This window comes from Bison bison, unplaced genomic scaffold (genome assembly GCF_000754665.1).
Source record: "Bison bison bison isolate TAMUID 2011002044 unplaced genomic scaffold, Bison_UMD1.0 scf7180017864035, whole genome shotgun sequence".
In the NCBI taxonomy this organism is placed as follows: domain Eukaryota; kingdom Metazoa; phylum Chordata; class Mammalia; order Artiodactyla; family Bovidae; genus Bison; species Bison bison.
This window is the reverse complement of record NW_011494607.1, coordinates 5,313,743-5,327,314: the sequence shown is the minus strand read 5'-3', so window position 1 is coordinate 5,327,314 and position 13,572 is coordinate 5,313,743. Positions and strand designations below refer to the sequence as shown.

General features: G+C 45.0%; 1 protein-coding gene across 1 annotated transcript in view; it reads right to left on the bottom strand.

Moving 5' to 3' along the window:
- NT5E (5'-nucleotidase, ecto (CD73)) overlaps positions 1 to 13,572 on the bottom strand; it is a gene marked incomplete at its 5' end in the record, with an annotated part of 73,515 nt that overhangs the window by 47,763 nt on the left and 12,180 nt on the right. The window lies entirely within an intron of this gene.

Sequence of the window (13,572 nt, the reverse complement as noted above, 5' to 3'; positions counted from 1 at the left end):
CTGTGTGGGCTGCAGTGGGAAAAAGGTTCAGATACAGTGCCTCTGGGCTCTGGCACCAGACTGATAAAGAGTTCTGTTCTGAAACCCTCTGATGAGTGGACACAGCAGCCACATAGTGATAATTTTCACAGAACACAGAGCCACAAAAGGCAAGCGAGCAGCAAAACCCAAAGAGAGAGAGTCTCTCAGGCCAAGAACATGCCAGGCCTCCCTGAATAAAGCAAGCTGTGCGGCGGCAGTCACAGTGGCCCAGCTCTGACTAGTGTCTGATGCTACATCCTTGGTTGGTTTGCGTCAACCCGCAGCAGTATTTTTATTTCAAGTGTACCAGAAAACGTAGATTTTTCTCCCAAGTTTGAAATGACATCCCCCACCCCAATTTCAGGCCAGCCCAGCTTGAACCCAGATGAGGGGATTACAGACACTGAAACTGGGTCGGCGGTGGGGCAGAGAGCTGGGCTCCTGTTGCAGGAGATGTTGCATGGAATTGCCTGGGAGAAACCTGGTGCTCACTGCCCGCTCTGTACCCTACCCATGGATCCCTGCTCTGCATAGTCTGTTGGCCAGGCAGTCCCCACCAATCAGCCAGCAGAACACGTGCCCTCAATAACCCATGAAGGTTACTGTGAGGATGCATGTGGTTCCGGGTGCTAGGAAAGAGCAATCCCCAGTGCAGCACGGGGCAGACCTCCCCTCTCCCTCAGGCCTCCCCTCCCCCACAGGTCTCCGCTCCCACTCAGGCCTCCCCTTCTGGCGATCCAGCCAGGAAACCCCTTTGTTTCTGCTCCTTCACCATCCCCTCCAGGGCTCCCCTCCTCCAGGCACTCCCACTGCCCCACTCTGTCTCATCGTTTCTCACCTAGACATTTCGAGAACCTCTGAGCCAGTCTCTGGCTTCAGACCTCCTGCCCACTGCTGGGGGGCCACCAGAATGCACGTCCCCAAACACTTCCAGCCCTGCTGGGTGTCTCTACAAGGCTCCCTGCTTCCCACTGAAATCCTTCCTGCTCAGATGCTAAACCAGCCCTTCTATGATCTCCCTGAGTTTGCCTCATTTTTTTTTTTTTTTTTTCTGCCTGACCAGGCACCTTCGGTTCCAGGAAGACAAAGCCACCTGCGTGTAAGAACTACCTCAGACGCAGCTCAAGTGTGTGTGAGAAAGCTTCAGTGGCGCCGCCACCACAGACGGCCCTCCTGTCACATCCACCACATCCTGCTGCCGCTGTCTGTTCATGTCTTTCTCCCGGAGGCAGGAGCGGTGTCAATTGTCCCACGGTCCTTGGTAATGCCAGATGAGAGCCTGGCACCAGCGGCTCAGCAGGTGTTTACTGAAGGAATAATAAAACCACCCACCCACCTGCTCCTTTCAAATAGGTTCCATTTTCATCTCTGATTTGGTAGGTGAGCCACTGAAGCTGTTCAAGAACAGCATATAAAAACACACATGATAAAGAGTAGTTAAGCAGCAGCAGTAGTGTTAGTCGCTCAGTCATGACTAACTTTTTGTGAACCCACAGACTGTAGCCCACCAGGCTCCTCTGTCTATGGGATTCTCCAGGCAAGAATACTAGAGTGGGTTGCCATTCCCTTCTCCAGAGGATCTTCCCGACCCAGGAATTGAATCTGCATTGCAGGCAGATTCTTTACCATGTGAGCCACCAGGGAAGTTGTAAAACAAGAGAAACCAAATTGCTTGGAAGAAGGTGAACCAGACAATAAGCTTGGAAGCTTAGCTGACACAATTCACAGCTCAGTTTGGCTCTCTTTTTCATTTCCTGTGTCTTCATTTATATTTCTATTAATATCTCACTGACACTTGTTTGTGAATAGATTTTTTTAAAAGTTTTTTTTAACTGTTCAGTGTCTTGTGTGTGCACATATGAACGTTATATAGATTTCATGAAGGCAGTTAATAAGAAAAAGGAATTTTTAAAAATCTCTTTCTATTGGGAATCTGTCAAGGAGACCAACCACCTATACGGTATCTGAATTACCAAGGGGGCATTTCACAGCCCCTGCTTGGTCCATGAAGGACTGTGAAAATTGCCAGTGAATTTGACACAAGGGAATTTCAAGAAAGAGAAAAAAAAATACATGACAATAAGAAATATTAATAGTCAATACTTTCATGCTACATGGCTAAGCCCTGTTCATACATTAACTTATTCAATTCTTACAATGCTGTGAGATAAGTACTAATTACTTGTCCTTTACAGAGATGGGAAACCTGAGGCATGGGGCTTCCACAACTAGCAAGAGGCATAGCTAGGACTGGAACAAAGCAAGGCTTTGGCATTTGGGACTTTCACTATCCTGCCACACTGCTGCTAATACAAGCACCTGTAAACCATAATGGAAAGGATATTAAAAAAAGTAATGTGTATATATACACATGTATATATATATATGTATAACTGAATCATTTTGCTGTACAGCAGTAATTAAAAACATTGTAAATCAGCCGTGTGCTTATTTGCTCAGTGGTGTTTGACTCTTTGCAACCCTGGACTATAGCCCGCCAGGCTCCTCTGTCCATGGGGATTCTCCAGGCAAGAATACTGGAATGGGTTGTCATGCCCTCCTACAGGGGATCTTTCCAATCCAGGGATTGAATTCAGGTCTCCTGCATCGCAGGCAGATTTTTACCATCTGAGTCACCAGGAAAGCCCCAAATCAGCTATATTTCAATAAAACTAATAAAAAAACAAGTTATTGTATTTGGGATGGATAAACAGCAAGGTCCTCCTGTATGGCACACAGAACTATGTTCAAGATCCTATGGCAGGGCCTTCCCTGGAGGCTCAGTGGTAAAGAATCTGCCTGCCAATGCAGGAGACACAGGTTCCATTCCTGCTCTGGGAAGATCCCACATGCCGTGCAGTGACTAAGCCTGTGGGCCACAACTACTGAGCCTGTGTTCTAGAGCCAGGGAGCCACAACTACTGAAGTCCGTGCACCCTAAAGCCCATACTCTGCAACAAGAGAAGCTACCACAATGAGAAACCTGCACCCCACAGCTAGAGAGTAGTCCGCAATTGCTGCAACTAGAGAAAAGTCTGAACAGCAATGAAGACACAGAATAGCCAAAAATAAATAAATAAAATCATAAAAAATACAGTAAGGTCTCTGACTTCTGCAAATAGTTTTTTTTTTTTTTAAAGATCCTATGATAAACCATACTGGAAAAGAGTATGTTAAAAAAAAATAAATAACAAGCATCTGGAGAGGGATGAGTATCATTAAACAACCCACTGGTTTCTTCTAGGTTTCCACAGTGCTGAGTAACATAGCCCTGGTCTTTGCCCTCAGGAAGGGTTGGGCAGTCAGGGAGAGAGCATGAAATAAACACATCCATCCATGCATTCATAAAGCAAGTGGGAACCACAGGCAGAGATGTGTTTGAGAGAGCCTGACAGAGATGCAGGCTCACCCTGACAGTTAAAAATGGACGGGGCTCCAAGCGTGAGCTTCACCTTCGAGGCACTAGTCAGGGAAGCTCACAGGCCAATGACATCAGCTGTAGTAACAAATGTGGGGATGGAGACATGAAAGCTGAGGCAGTCAGAAATGTTCCAAATAAGAAAAGAGGCTTAAATCCAGGTAGAAGAAAAACAACGGAAAGACGAATTAAGAGCAGCACAGGATGCATGATGCAGAAGAAAAGAATTTCAGTTTTAATCCGCAGAAATCGATTGTAACAACATCAAAGAGCCATATGTCAGAAATTTGCAACACGTGAATTCAGTTAGTCACTTAGACTCTAGCTCATCCCATGAAGAAGGCTGCAGGACACCCTATAGTTTAAGGATTAGAGGAAACTCTGGTCTGTCACTCAACAGGGCATAGTTGCCAATCACTCAGGGAGACTCAGCAACAACCATAAGCAGAGAAGATTACAAGGTAGGTGTCGTGGCTGTTTCTGGTGTTGGGTTGTGCTTCACATCCCCAGTCTTAGTCCCTGGCAGATGAATGTGGCATCTGACTGAATGGCAGAAAAGATTCCTGAGCTCAACCCAGTTCACTCACAACTCAGTGTCTGTTGAATGAATGAACAAACAAGTACTGAACAGACAGCATTTTATATTAATTCTCTGCCCATGCAAAATACCCACAGCAACACTACCTTTAGAAATACCTGCTCAACTAATTGGGTTCCAGGAAGGATTCACTACTGGGCTGGTCAAAAGGCTTATTCGATTCCCCCACAAGATGGCTCAAGCAGTGCTTAGATGTTTTTAGCTTTATTCAAAACAATTTTGTTTGTATTGTGACAGCTGTCATATCAGTGTGCATTTTTAAAAAAACTTATCTAAATTGGTGAATTTTTGTGTAGCCATTTTAATTTTGAGGATAACATCTTTGGCATATTATGCTTTGTTATTTCACAAAAGGTGAAAGTGCAATTGAAATGCAAAAAAAAAAGATGTATTTAGTGTATGGAGAAGATACTGTGACTGATTGAACGTGTCAAAAGTGGTTTGTAAAGTTCTGAGCTGGAGATGTCTCACTGGAAGATGTTCCACAGTCAGATAGACCAGTTGAAGCTGATAGCAAGTAAACTGAGACACTGAGAACAATCACCATTATACCACGCGGGAGATAGCTGACATATTAAAAATATCCAAATCAATCATTGAAAATCATTTGTACCAGCTTGCCTATGTTAATTGTTTTGATGTTTGCGTTCTACATAAGTGAAAAAATTTCCTTGATCATATTTCCACATGCCATTCTCTACTGAAAAGCAAGATGTTCCATTTTAAGAACAAATTGTGATGTGCAACGAAAAGTGGTTACTGCACAATAACGTGGAATGGAAGAGATTGTGGGGCAATTGAAATGAACTGCCACCAACCACACCAAAGGTCAGTCAATCTTCTTTTAAAGGAGGTGATATTGTGTATATGGTGGGATTGGAAGAGTCTTCTATTAGGAGAAAACCTTCCAGAAAATCAGATGATTAATTCCAACTAGTACTGCTCCCAATTAGACCAACTGAAGGTAGCACTCAATGAAAAGCATCCAGAATTAGTCAACAGAAAACGGATAATCTTCCATCAGGATAATGCAAGACTGCATGTTTCTTTGGTGACAGACAAAAACTGTTACAGCTTGGCTGCAAAGTTCTGATTCCTCCACCGCATCCACCAGACATTGCATTTACAGATTTCCATTTATTTTGGAGCAACCCCATGTCCAAGGAGTGGTGGTTGCATGGGCGCAGGAGGGCCAAGAGGAGCTACTCCTCATTCAAGGTCAGGAGGCGGGGCTGTGAGAAGATACCCCTCTTCCAAGATAAGGAGCAGCGGCTGTGCTTTGCTGGAGCAGCCATGAAGAGATACCCCATGTCCAAGGTAAGAGAAACCCAAGTAAGACAGTAGGTGTTGTGAGAGGCATCAGAGGGCAGACACACTGAAACCATAACCACAGAAAACTAGTCCATCTGATCACATGGACCACAGCGTTGTCTAACTCAATGAAACTAAGCCATGCTGTGTGGGGCCACTCAAGATGGGCGGGTCATGATGGAGAGGTCTGACAGAATGTGGTCCACTGGAGAAGGGAATGGCAAACCACTTCAGTACTCTTTCCTCGAGAACCCCATGAACAGTATGAAAAGGCAAAATGATAGGATACTGAAAGAGGAACTCCCTAGGTCAGTAGGTGCCCAATATGCTACTGGAGATCAGTGGAGAAAGAACTCCAGGAAGAATGAAGGGATGGAGCCAAAGCAAAAACAATACCCAGTAGTAGATGTGACTGGTGATAGAAGCAAGGTCCAATGCTGTAAGGAGCAGTATTGCAGAGGAACCTGGAATGTCAGGTCCATGAATCAAGGCAAATTGGAAGTGGTCAAACAGGAGATGGCAAGAGTGAATGTTGACATTCTAGGAAACAGAAAACTAAAATGGACTGGAATGGGTGAGTTTAACTCAGATGACCATTATATCTATATATCTGTATCTATCTATCTATCTATCTATATAATGATATAGATATCATTATATCTATATATACTGTGGGCAGGAATCCCTCAGGAGAAATGGAGTAGCTACCATGGTCAACAAAAGAGTCCAAAATGCAGTATTTGGATGCAATCTCAAAAACAACAGAATGATCTCTGTTCGTTATCAAGGCAAACCATTCAATATCACAGTAATCCAAGTCTATGCCCCAAATAGTAACGCTGAAGAAGCTGAAGTTGAACGGTTCTATGAAGACCTACAAGACCTTTTAGAACTAACACCCCCAAAATATGTCCTTTTCATTATAGAGGACTGGAAGGTAAAAGTAGGAAGTCAAGAAACACCTGGGGTAACAGGCAAGTTTGGCCTTGGGATACAGAATGAAGCAAAGCAAAGGCTAATAGAGTTTTGCCAAGAGAACGCACTGGTCATAGCAAACACCCTCTTCCAACAACACAAGAGAAGACTCTACACATGGACATCACCAGATGGTCAACACCGAAATCAGACTGATTATATTCTTTGCAGCCAAAGATAGAGAAGCTCTATACAGTTAGCAAAAACAAGACTAGGAGCTGACTGTGGCTCAGATAATAAACTCCTTATTGCCAAATTCAGACTTAAATTGAAGAACATAGGGAAAACCACTAGACCATTCAGGTATGACCCAAATAAAATCCCTTATGATTATACAGTGGAAGTGAGAAATAGATTTAAGGGACTAGATCTGATAGATAGAGTGCCTGAGGAACTATGGACAGAGGTTCATGACATTGTACAGGAGACAGGGATCAAGAACATCCCCATGGAAAAGAAATGCAAAAACGCAAAATGGCTGTCTGGGGAGGCCTTACAACTAGCTGTGAAAAGAAGAGAAGCAAAAAGCAAAGGAGCAAAGGAAAGATATAAGCATCTTAATGCAGAGTTCCAAAGAATAGCAAGGAGAGATAAGAAAGCCTTCTTTAGTGATCAATGCAAAGAAATAGAGGAAAACAACAGAATGGGAAAGACTAGATGTCTCAAGAAAATTAGAAATACCAAGGGAACATTTCATGCAAAGATGGGCTCAATAAAGGACAGAAATGGTATGGACCTAACAGAAGCAGAAGATATTAAGAGGTGGCAGGAATACACAGAAGAACCGTACAAAAAAGATCTTCATGACCAAGATAAGTACGATGGTGTGATCATTCACCTAGAGCCAGATATCCTGGAATGTGTAGTCAAGTGGGCCTTAGAAAGCAACACTATGAACAAAGCTAGTGGAGGGGATGGAATTCCAGTTGAGCTATTTCAAATCCTGGAAGATGATACTGTGAAAGTGCTGCACTCAATATGCCAGCAAATTTGGAAAACTCAGCAGTGGCCACAGGACTGGAAAAGGTCAGTTTGCATTCCAATCCCAAAGAAAGGCAATGCCAAAGAATGCTCAAACTACCACACAATGGCACTCATCTCACACACTAGTAAAGTAATGCTCAAAATTCTCCAAGCCAGGCTTCAGCAATACATGAACCGTGAACTTCCAGATGTTCAAGCTGGATTTAGAAAAGGCAGAGGAACCAGAGATCAAATTGCCAACATCCGCTGGATCATGGAAAAAGCAAGAGAGTTCCAGAAAAACATCTATTTCTGCTTTATTGACTCTGCCCAAGCCTTTGACTGTGTGGATCACAATAAACTGTGGAAAATTCTAAAAGAGATGGGAATACCAGATCACCTGACCTGCCTCTTGAGAAACCTATATGCAGGTTGGAAGCAACAGTTAGAACTGGACATGGAACAATAGACTGGTTCAAAATAGGAAAAGGAGTACATCAAAGCTGTATATTGTTACCCTACTTATTTAACTTATATGCAGAATACATCATGAGAAACTCTGGGCTGGATGAAGCACAAGCTGGAATCAAGATTGCTGGGAGAAATATCGATAACCTCAGATATGCAGATGACACCACCCTTATGGCAGAAAGTGAAGAGGAACTAAAAAGCCTCTTGATGAAAGTGAAAGAGGAGAGTGAAAAACTTGGCTTAAAGCTCAACATTCAGAAAACGAAGTTCATGGCATCTGGTCCCATCACTTCATGGGAAATAGATGGGGAAACAGTGGAAACAGTGTCAGACTTTATTTTTTGGGGCTCCAAAATCACTGCAGATGGTGATTGCAGCCATGAAATTAAAAGACACTTACTCCTTGGAAGGAAAGTTATGACCAACCTAGATAGCATATTCAAAAGCAGAGACATTACTTTGCCCACAAAGGTCCATCTAGTCAAGGCTATGGTTTTTCCAGTGGTCATGTATGGATGTGAGAGTTGGACTGTGAAGAAGGCTGAGCACCGAAGAATTGATGCTTTTGAACTGTGGTGTTGGAGAAGACTCTTGAGAGTCCCTTGGACTGCAAGGAGATCCAACCAGTCCATTCTAAAAGAGATTGGTCCTGGGTGTTCATTGGAAGGACTGATGCTAAAGTTGGAACTTCAGTACTTTGGCCACCTCATGCGAAGAGTTGACTCATTGGAAAAGACTGATGCTGGGAGGGATTGGGGGCAGGAGGAGAAGGGGATGACAGAGGATGAGATGGCTGGATGGCATTACCAACTTGATGGACATGAGTTTGGGTGAACCCTGGGAGTTGGTGATGGACAGGGAGGCCTGGCGTGCTGTGATTCATGGGATCACAAAGAGTCAGACACGAGTGAGTGACTGAACTAAACTGAACTGATTTATTTTGGTCTTTACAAAATTCTCTTAGTGGAAAATTTTCAGTTTTCTGGAAGACTGTAAAAGTTACCTAGAACAGTTCTTTGCTCAAAAAGATAAAACGTTTTGGGAAGACAGAATTATGAAGTTGCCTGAAAAAGGCAGAAGGTATTAGAACAAAATGATGACTACACTGTTCAATAGAGTTCTTTGTGAAAATGAAAAATGTCTTTTATTTTTATTTAAAAACCAAATAAACTCTTTGGCTAACCCAGTACATCTCTGAGGAGCTAGGAGGCTGCAGCTAATTTTTGGATTCTATAAAGAGCCAACTTGAGAAGGAAATGGCAACCCACTCCAGTATTCTTGCCTGGATAACCTCAATGGACAGAGGAGCCTGGCAGGCTACAGTCCATGGGGTCACAAGTGTCAGACATGAACTAGTGACTAAACCATAAAGCCAACTGTTCAAGTGAAGGAAAAGAAGTGTCAAGAGGATTTGCAAGTTCTGGTTATATAGTTGAAGAACAGACAGGGAGGGTGTTTGCACAGCATCCAGATGGTTTTGTGAGTGAAGCAGGGAAAGCTGCCAATCTGTTGTGTGACTTGTCCAGTTCTTCTCCCATTTTCTTTCTTTTTTTTTTCTTCTCCCATTTTCAGTTAAGCAAACACAGATGCCTGGACAAGATGAGCTCAGAAGCTGCTGCTGCTTCCTTTTCTCCATGCCTGAGGCTGGTTTCACCCAGACCAGCCCCGATGTGGAACTCAGACTGGGGACAACAGCCATAGGATGGGGCTGTTCACACATATCACTAAGACCTGAGGATCCACAATCCACACACGTGCACGACTTTCAAGGTCTGAGCTCCAGGAATAACCACCAACTTTCTATGCTTAAACAAAACAAAACAACAAAACACTGCCATCAGATATTTCTTTCAAGCTTTCCGAACTGGCACGACTAGTCTGTCTTCCCAGAACATGCTGCTTTGTAACTGAAGATAAAGTAACTCTGTTTCCTTGATATGAGAGACTTTGTAAGCACTTGAATATCAGGTGACTTTGTTACTGACAATAAAGTAATTCAGTTTCCTTGATATGAGAGATTCTGTAAGCACTTGAATATCAGGTGACTTTGTTACTGACGATAAAGTAATTCAGTTTCCTTGATATGAGAGACTCTGTAAGCATTTGAATATAAGGTGACTTCCCTTTCCTTAGGGATTGCTTTCCTGAGAGGAGGGGAAACATACCCACTGTGGATTTGGACATATATGGTACCTGAGCATTGTCTTCTGCAGATAGGATCTGTAGTTGGAGAATCCTTGTGCACAGGTGTTAGAATTTCAGTCATTTTTGCTTTGCTTTGCTTCTCCCTGCTCACCCCCCTTCATAGGTCTTACCCAGCCTCTCTATGTGGTTAGGAAGGGCTCAGATGGTCACGATCCCCTCACTGAACAGTAAGTTTCACTCTGGCAGGTCTTGTTTACTGTCTAAAGTACTCAGCACAGAGTCTGGCACAGGCTTGGTTGGTTGTTTAGTCACCAAATTATGTCCGACTCTTGTGACCCCATGTACTGTACCCTGCCAGGCTCCTCTGTCCATGAGATTCTCCAGGCAAGAATACTGGAGTGGGTTGCCATTTCCTTCTCCAGGGGATCTTCTCAACCCAGGAATCAAACCCGGGTCTTCTGCACTGCAGGCAGATTCTTTACCAACTGAGCTGCAAAGGAAGCCGATTAAGTGAAAGTCAGTCAGTTGTGTCCGACTCCTTGTGACCCTATGGGCTGTAGCCCTCACCAGGCTCCTCTGTCCATGGAATTCTCCAGGCCAGAATACTGGAGTGGGTACTGTTCCCTTCTCCAGGGGATCTTCCCAACCTAGGGATTGAACCCAGGTCTCCTGCATTGCAGGTGGATTCTTTACCATCTGAGCCACCAGAAAAGTGAATATCTGTGGACTGAAAGAGTAAGTAAACCTCACAGAAAACAGACTTGAAACTGGGTTCATCACTCTCCCACTTTGGCCATCATTTTCTATTACAAAACAGATAACCCTCCATCTAAAATCCTGGAAACCTCTTTGGAAGCAGTAGCTACCTGGAGGTACCTGGGAGAAGACCCAAGCCATCCCTCCACAAGAAAACAGCTTCTATGAAAGGAACTGTGGAGGAGAAACAAGAGTTGTCAGGCCAACTTAGACCCGTGCGTACTATTAAGTCCTGGGACCAATCGAGCCGTGTTGGCAGATTAGAAGCAAGACATAGAGCTGGGCAGGGCCTGAGGCACTGAGAAAGGACATGGGCAGAGCACCCCCTCCAAATCCCTTGTTTTATGAGGAATCCGCTGCCCAAACTCACATAGCTGCTGCTGCTGCTATGTCGCTTCAGTCATGTCCAACTCTGTGTGACCCCATAGACGACAGCCCACCAGGCTCCCCCGTCCCTGGGATTCTCCAGGCAAGAATACTGGAGTGGGTTGCCATTTCCTTCTCCAATAAACTCACATAGCTAGGAGCTTGAAAAGCCAAGAAGTAAAACCTGGGTGTCCTGAGGTCCTGTCCAGATCTCTTTCTACTGCTTCTGTCTGCCACAACCCCATGGGCACAAGCATGTCCACTAAGTCAGGAAAAGCCTGGAAATAGGAGGCTTTAGCTGTCAGGGGGTAATCTTACTACACCTCTGCACTCTTGAGGTGCAGTGTCAAACACCGCTGATTTGCCCTGTGTCCCAGGCTTGAACCCTCTTAGTCGTCTTTTGATTATAAGCTCTTCTGAGCCACCCCTGCCAACAGAAGGTGAGTACAGTCAGCACTTACTGACCCCTGATTGTGGCTGGCACCATGTAAAGAACTTGACACACACTATCATCTCCTTTAAAATTCATTAAAAAATATTTATTTATTTATTTGGCTGTGCTGAGTCTTTGTTGTAGCATGCAGGATCTTTAGTTGTGGCATGTGGGATCTAGTTCCCTGACCAGGGATCAAACCCAGGTCTCCTGCATTGGGAGAGTGGAGTTTTAGCCACTGCACCACCAGGGAAGTCCCTGTCATCTCCTTTAAACCCTACAACAACCTATGGGGAGAAAATCATGATCACACCCACCTTACACCTGTGGAAAGAAAACCTCCAGGAGATTCAAGAACCTGCTCACACTCCATAGATTTTAAGTGGCAGGGAAGGGACCTGATCCCAGATAGTCACCCCAAATTCACCCTCCTAGCCCTGTCCTACTGAAAATGGCCCTGGTGGATTCAGCCTTTCTTTCCCTATCACCATAGTTCTGACCTGGAGTGCCCCTAAAACTGAGTTCCCTTCCAAGTTAATGATGAATCTCTCTATTCAAAACTTTATTCCCTTTCTATCCCCTATGACCTCAACCACGGGCTAACAGAACAGTAATCTACCAGAGTTGGAGGAACTGCTGTTGTAGATTTCATCATTAACATACAATTACAAGTTGCTCTTCTAATAGGCCCCCAAGTCATAGACCATCTGGCCTGAGAATCCTAAACCAGAGACTTACTGGCTCCCGAAACTGTGACTAAGAAACGTCACAAAATGATGATTAATTCCAGTTTCTTTGTTTTTTCCCTTTAAAAACACCCTCAATTCAAAACCCAAGTGGGAGTGGATCTGAGGCTCTCTCTTACTCCCTTGCTCGGCGCCCTGCAATAAATACTTACTTTGCGGCAAATGTCTGCTGTTACATCAGCTTTCTGCACTGCAGGCATACAAGCTCTTTGCCCAGTTACAGTCTGTGTTCATCATCTCTTGACTAGACTATATTGTCCAGCCCCTTCTCCCTTCCTCTTTTCTGGTATCTTTGCCCTCCCATCCATTTCTATTCATTCTTCCAAAACTGTGATTTCCCTCTGTGGCTGAGAAGTGTTTTCTCATATCAGTAATTGTCCAGGTCTCTGAGGTTACTAACTGGGTGTCCAACAATTCAATTCCATGCTGACAGTATCTACCTGGGGCTTCCTAGGTGGTGTTAGTGGTAAAGAAACCACCTGCCAAGCAGGAGAATCAAGAGACACGGGTTCAATCCCTGGGTTGGGAAGATCTCCTCCAGTAAAACCCACTTCAGTATTCTTGCCTGGAGAATCCCATGGACAGAGGAGCCCAGAGGGTTACACTCATGGGATTGCAAAGAGTAGGTCACAACTCAAGCGACTTAGCACGCACACACTGTCTACCAGGAGTGAACATCAAATCACAGATCCTGGCTTCAGAGCCACAAGCCTGCCCCCACTTCAGATGGCAGTTGCAAGTTCTTGGATCATTTGTACTTGTAATACATCATCTGTAAATCAGGGATTCCCACAAGACCCTACACAGTTTTGATAATTTACTAGAAAAACTCACAGAACTCAGGAAAGTACTTTGCTTTTATGGTTACTGGTGTACTATAAAGGCTGCAACTCAGGAACAGCCAAGTGGAAGACATGCATGGGGCAAGGTGTGCAAGCAGAAGGCTGCACAGGGCTTCCCTGCTCTCTCTGGGCACACCACCTTGCCACCACTTCACTGTGTTCACTATTTAGGACTTTTTATGATGGTTTCAGGCCCTCCTGCACCCGCGTAGCCACCGCTCCTTGGACGTAGGGTATCTCCTCCCCGGCCGCCGCCCCTGGCCTGGGGCGGGGGGTAGCTCCTCTTGGCTGCTCCTACGCTGTTGCAGCCTGGCACTCTCGGCCGCTGCCCCTGACCTCCGATGTGGGGTAACTCCTCCCAGCTGCCGCCTGACTGCGATGGTACACATAGCGCGGCCGAGAGGAGCTACCCCACGTCCAACGTCAGGGGCAGAAGCCGGGAGGACCCCATGCCCAAGGGGCGGTGGCCAAGAGGACTTACCCCACGTCCGATGTCAGGGGCAGCAGTCGGGAGGAGCTACCCCACG